Source organism: Sinocyclocheilus anshuiensis, unplaced genomic scaffold (genome assembly GCF_001515605.1).
Source record: "Sinocyclocheilus anshuiensis isolate Anshui unplaced genomic scaffold, SAMN03320099.WGS_v1.1 scaffold997, whole genome shotgun sequence".
Classification (NCBI taxonomy): domain Eukaryota; kingdom Metazoa; phylum Chordata; class Actinopteri; order Cypriniformes; family Cyprinidae; genus Sinocyclocheilus; species Sinocyclocheilus anshuiensis.
The window spans coordinates 1,825,608-1,832,324 of NW_015555715.1; the positions used below are offsets into that span (position 1 = coordinate 1,825,608).

General features: G+C 38.0%; 1 long non-coding RNA gene across 2 annotated transcripts in view; it reads left to right on the forward strand.

Moving 5' to 3' along the window:
- LOC107672208 (uncharacterized) overlaps positions 1-6,717 on the forward strand; it is a 53,092-nt gene that overhangs the window by 35,171 nt on the left and 11,204 nt on the right. Inside the window, exon 1 of one of the 2 annotated variants that reach the window (XR_001632296.1) lies at positions 5,070-5,146. The exons of the other annotated variant lie outside the window; for it this stretch is intronic. This is a non-coding gene — a long non-coding RNA (uncharacterized LOC107672208). Of the gene's footprint in view, positions 1-5,069; positions 5,147-6,717 lie in introns of those variants that run through there. 2 annotated transcript variants of the gene reach the window in all.

Below are 6,717 nucleotides of genomic sequence, written 5' to 3' on the forward strand. Positions count from 1 at the left end.
GACTGACGACCAAAGCTGACGATATCTGTGTTTGCTTTACGCTTAGATCGCTATCTGAGGCTGACACGGAACGACAGAACAGGTGTGAGAGAGAGAGAGAGAGAGAGAGAGAGAGAGAGACACATTGGGCAGTATTAATCTGTTCCTGTAAATGATCTGACTGGCACTCCACTCTCCTGTAAACGGCGGCTGTCAGAGCGATAAGGGCGCAAGCGTCAGTTGAGAATCTCTTTTTTTCCCTCTCTCTTTCTCTCTCTGTCCACTTCCCCAGAGAGAGCCAGATAAGTTCAGTGTGTAGAGGCATCACACAGCACCAGCCCCCAAAAAGCCCCCATTATCAGCTTGTCAGAGTCACTCCTGATGCGCTACACACACGCTCAGAGAGGTGCCAAGGACATAAGAGTGCACACATGTTCATGTTTTCTGTCTAATACAGCATGCATATTTAATTTTTGTTGTTGTTGTTGTTGTTGAAAACAAAGGCATTTGCACTTTATGAATCACACTGGTCTTATTTTACTCACACATGCTCTCAGATTGTCACATACACAGATGCTTGACAGAACAGCTTGGGACTCTTTTCCATTCGAGCGGAGGGGGTGTATGTGGAGATTCGAGCCCACAGGTCTGATTGGCTCGCATGGCCTGGGCGAGGCCGCTGGGTTATCCAGCCCTCTTTGGGTTCCTGGAGGTCTGCTGTGAAGAGTCTCATCTCCAGAAAGCATTACCGTACAATCACACACACACACACACACACACACACACACACACACACACACACACACACACACTGCGTTCTGTGAGAGGAGAGACAGCCTGTCAGATTTCAGCTGTGCTGAGTTGCTCTTAATTAAACTAATAAAACACTTGAACTGCAGTGTTGATGTCTAGATTACTAATGTCCTATATGGCTAAATAAAGAAATATATATACTGTAAATTTATATATATTTCAAAGTAAATTAAAAAATGTAATTTGTTGCTTATATATTTATTTAATATTTACTTATCCAGTAATATATTGGAAATGTCTTTTCTTGCCCACTGAAAATAATTCTGTAATATATTTTGAAGGTTATAATGAAGTATATCTCAAATTTGAAAAATACTTTCTTTTATTCAACACGGATGCATTAAATTGATCAAAAGTGACAGTAAAGAGTTTTTTACACTGTTACCAAGAAATCTATTTCAAATGAAAATCTATTTTGAACATAGTTTCCACAGAAATATTAAGCAGCACAACACTGATAATAAGAAATGTTTCTTAAGCACCAAATCAGCATATTAGAATAATTTCTGAAGGATTCTGTGACACTGAAGACTGTATGGCTGTTGAAAATTCAGTTTTAATTCAAAATAGACAATGATTATTTTTAAATTGTAAAAATGTATCATTAATCCCAAAAATGCAGCCTTGGTGAGCACTTTAGAAAACATAAAAAAATTACAGACCACAAACCTTTTGGATAGTAGTGTATATTGAAATACTTCGAAAAGATTTATTTATTTATTTATGACTGTAGAGGTCTAGTAATAATTTCCCCATTTCAGATGCCACTGACAATTTCCACCGCAATTCTCGTGAGCTATGAATGTGGTCTTGTAGAGTTTTTGTTCTACTTTGTTGTTTGTCTCTGAATCAAACAGACATCTTTTTAATTATATTGTTCTCCACACATTCAGTTAATTTTTCTCTTGTTTTCTGCATTTCAGCAATGTATTCTACCCAAACATTCAGACTTTTGCTGGCACACACATATGCATTCCACTGTGGGATTTTGCAACTGCTCCCTTGTCTTAATGGAAAGCACAACAATGGAAAGTGAGCCACAGTGCCAAGGCAATTAATTCAGTTCTGCAGTCCAAGGTACCATAATGGTCACATGAGAGGTAGTGAAATTCTTTCAGTGACACTCAAGCGAATGTCACGGTGGTCTGCAGTTGCTTCATTAAGGCCACATAAAAGAATGTTGGGGTCACAAAGACAGAAAATATAATAACCACATGTGTGCTTTATGCTGCAGAGTTCACACACCCATTTGCATTTAGTAAGCAATTTAAAATGTACACATACAAAAAAACAGCCTTGCTTTCATTTCCAATCGTCCTTAATGAAAGAGACATTATTTTGTAATCCAATGAGGAAAATGTGTGATAAATGTGATGGGGCAAAGTAAATGACTACGGTAATTAAATGTGACAATTACTGTTTGTGTTTTTGTAGCTGATTCTTAGAAAACAATGCCGTTTGCTCCCTAGTGAAACATGGTGCAGTATTACAATGTCTTTCTTCCTCTCCCACAGATGACAATGGTATAATAATTACAGAGAGAAAAAAATCTCTCTTTTTTTCACCCTTCCACATCTAGTTTAGCTTGGGGCTGATAATATACTGTACTGGTTTTGAAAGCTATTTGAATATTTCTTTGGCAGGAAATCATATTACAGGGCTATTAAAAAGTAGTTATTTGTACATAAATTCCTAGGGAGTCAGTGGTGGATCTTGGCAGAAGAAGTGCATGCGGCTCGATACAAAGGCAGTTAGGAGATGATATTTCACCAGCACCGTGTTTATTAAAAAAACGGCCTGCTCCTTCATCATCCTCTGAGGGAACTGCGTGTCAGCTAGCTCATATTTCATAGCTCATGCTAATGTAATTAGCGTTGCTTTAGCGCTGTCACATGGGAAGGAAAATGCTCATTACCACTCTTATAAATGTTGATTTCACTGGGTGGCAAAAGACAGCAGCTCTCAGCACTGGAGGTCTTGTTTGGAACTGTGTTTGGTGGATCAAGTTTCCTGGAAGGTTTTGTTTTGCATGTTTTTTGGATTGCGTCAGTCAATACCTTCTATTTTATCCTAGTGGATATTGCCAATTTTGTTGTTAACAGATTGTCTGGTACTGTGGTTCTCAACTGATGGGTCACAACTCAAAAATGGGTTGCTGGTCTTTTGTGATAGGGTTGTAAACAGTGTGGAAGAACAATAAATGCAATTAAAACATGTAATTCTATTCCTGCTCAGTCTGTGCAGTGTTAATAATTTTGCATATTGTTGCACTGTTTGTATGTTAAACAATGTGTTGTGTCATCACTTGATGGCCAACATAAATTCTCCAACATGAGTCCTGAAGCAAAACCACTTGAGAACCACTTTAGTTGTTTTCATACAGTAGATAAACAAAGATATGCATTTCTTCTGAATAATACAAAGAACAATGTTTTGACTATTTTTGCTCATCCAATAAAAGTCAATGGGGTCCAAAACAACATGGGACCCCTTTCAGTTTCTTTGTGTAGTCAAAAACATACAAGACATTGTGGAAAATATCTTTGTTTGTCACCTGTGGAAAAAACCATTAGTATGTTACAGTATAGACCAGCTGCTGCCATATATGCTAATATGGATAATGCATTATGGTTTCACCCTGTGCGAACTGTTGAGTCTGATGAACCAGATGCTGAAAAGCATACAGACATGTTGATCTGATTCACAGCTTCTCTAAGCACTTGGTTTGTATATCTCCTACATAAAGTACAAAAGTAGCAGCTCTTCTGTTTGTTCACATAGTGCTATTTTCATCTCCACTCGTGAACCTTTTCCCCCTGATGTGCAGCAATGTGCTCAGGGCATAAAGTTAGTTCAGTCAGCTGATTTAGTCTCAAATTTGGCTGGAGATGAATACTGTAGCTTGTGCGAGTGACTCGCTATGGACTCGCAGAATCTGTTCGGATGAAGCCCACGCTTCATCCCAATGCACATTGTATTCAAACACACTCTATCATTAGCGCTAGTTTATCAGCTAGGATATGACGGCTGATCCCACACACTGTAGCTTAAATTTCAAAACAAGAGTTTTTGTTTTACCCTCTCTGTTATTACATTTCTAATGATTATGCATAAGGTTATAGAAAATCCCAAACAACTAGGAATGATTTTGTGGCACTGTATGAAGAAACCTTCAAATTTTCTTTCAAAGGAGACGGCGAAACTTCTTAGATGAGACTGTAGATCACCGTAAGTTGTTGTAGGTAAGTATTAAGAGAAGAATGAAAATATTGTGGAACGCATACTGTGCTTTTGGCACTGGCATAAATGAATAAAGTAATTGGCCCCACCCCAAAAAAGAGTCCCTTATCTTCGTTGTCATGGCGAGTGTGTCAAAACGGCCCGTTGTCTAGACCTGTGATTTTAAATGGTGCTGCTCTGCAGTGCTGGATGCATTTGATTGGACGCTTCATTAATGAGCAGTAGGAGAATGGTCTGTACATAGCAGGCAGACAGGAGAGAATAGATAATTAACTCACGCTCCTGGAAGGTTTTCCAGCCTGTTCCTTACACACACTGACAGACCAGAGACAGAAAAAAGACAAAATTGCCTAAAAGTCTTACTTTGAGGTTTAACTGACTGTCTGTATTAGTAGAGGTTGTATTGGAGGATAATGATGACAGGCCTTTTATAGGTCAGTCGAACGACCGCCGGAAACTGATTTGACAACGACATATTGTCGTGTTTCACTTTGCTCTCTTCGATTGCTTAGAAATTATTTAGCTGTTTTGCAACCTTAAGACTGCAATCAAGACGTGTACAGTTAGGGATTTCAAGATATTTTATTAAGCCTGCTATAGTCACATCCAGACATTTCATGGACCATCTGGTTGATATTGCTCACAAAAATAACAATGCCTGGCTAAAATTGCTTTCTCGAACAGGTGTTTATTAGTCCTCAGAGAAACAATGTCTTGTGTAGAGGTACCAGGTTGATTAAAATAGCATTTAGGAGGAAGATTTGTCAAAGTGTGTAAATTTAGGACATATTTGAAAGATGTTCAAGAGTTTTGAGACTCTTAGTAAATGGGACATTTTTTTTTATTATTCCTCCCAGCATTGCTAATGTCTCTACAGGGCCTGTACTTGGTCAACAAGGTATAAGGTTCTTCATCTGAAGGACTGTGCTGAATAACCAGCATTTATGCTTTTGAACAACATCTATGCCAGACTTATATCCCTTTTCATTTAAGCAATATCCGTTTTTGTGTTTTCTGTTCTAATATCAGTTGTTGTAGAGGGCTTGGGAAAACTTTGGAGAAGGATCTTCCAGCATCCCTTCATTGGACTACAGCTGGCTAGTGGATTACTGAGGTAGTTTATCTGTGTTAACATGTACATATAACATAGTATTATCTTTAAAATTTTAAGTGACATTGCTTTAAAAGGGATGAATTTTCAGGCAAAACTTCTCAGAGAGGTTTTTAGTGTGCTGATGGCATGTTTTACTTTAGTGTTAGACTGTCAGCACTGAAAACTCTTTCTGAGAAGCTGTGTTCCTAAATTCATCCTTTTTAAAACACAGCCAGCCATCAAAGCACTACTGGTGTAACAAATTCAGCGCTTCAGTAATAAACTTAAAGACAATTACTGTCAGATTTAAAACTGCCTTATTTCGGGCAATGACCCTGTTATTATGCATATAGCATTTGTTTATGAGGACCATTATAGATTTGTTGCCATGAAAGTTTATTGCTATTTAATCTATTTATTTGTTAAATATCTGTCAGTTTCCCTATTGAAAACTTGAGCATTCAAGTCAAGTCAAGTCAAGTCTGCTTTATTGTCAATTCTTCCACATGTACAGCATCTATTCTTGGATGCATTCTGTTTTTGGCAGTTGTCTAAGCTTGTTGTGTTTTTGCCATTAACATTATGTTTTAAGATGTCTTTTTTTTTTATTAACTTGAGAGCTCTGCATTCTAAAGTTTTTTGTTATGCTTGTAATCAAACAAAAAAAAGGAGTGAATAGTTGACTAATTGTTTGGATAACCCGCATTTTAGTGGATTTTTAAAGTATGTAGTTACACATTCCTGCCCTCTTTCAGCCGACGTTCTATCATGTAATAATCAGCTTTAATTAGTTAACTTGTTAAGTAGTTTTGGAGGAAACTTACAGCAAGATCTCATGCTCATGTCCTCACATTGCAAACAGTAAGCCAAATCTATTCACATTTATCACTCTTGTGGATTGAAAGTGACCACCGGTCAGTGGCTGGGAATGTGTAACAGACTATTATACAGTAAATAAAGGTTTTTAGAGCCGTCACTGAGCCATTTCTGTAGTGTTTGCTGTGTGTTTAAAAGCTGCAGAACATGTCCCTCAGGTCTTGTTGCAGAAGCAGAGAAATCATTACATAGGCTACCTGAGCCAGCAGAGCAATGGGAAATTCAAACTACTAACACACAAACACATGTATACACGCCAGACCACCTGCTTCCTTCACAAGGGTTCTGTCCAGCACAGCATGAGGTTAGAACCAACCACATCTGCCTTTGGTGTTCATATACAGCTATATGTCATGGTTTCATTAAATATTATTTGTTTTTAGGGCGCTTGCTTTTGGTGTGGGCCCAAGCACATTTTACATCACAGTTGAGTTTGTGTGGTTTGGTGTGAGAGCAGTTTTCCAAACTCAGATGTGCAGTAGCGCACCAGAGACTGGTTAAAAAGGTGGTCTGGGGTAAAAACTATGATATGGTTCGGAATTGGTCTGAAAGCAATCTGTGCTAACTTGTGTAAGTAAACTATTAATATTGGTTTAAAAATCGCATCTCTGCATGCTCTGTTCTCACTTACTATACTATAATGTTAAGGCAAAACATAGTAGCTACATATATATATATATGTGTGTGTGTGTGTGTGTGTGTGTGTGTGAGACCCT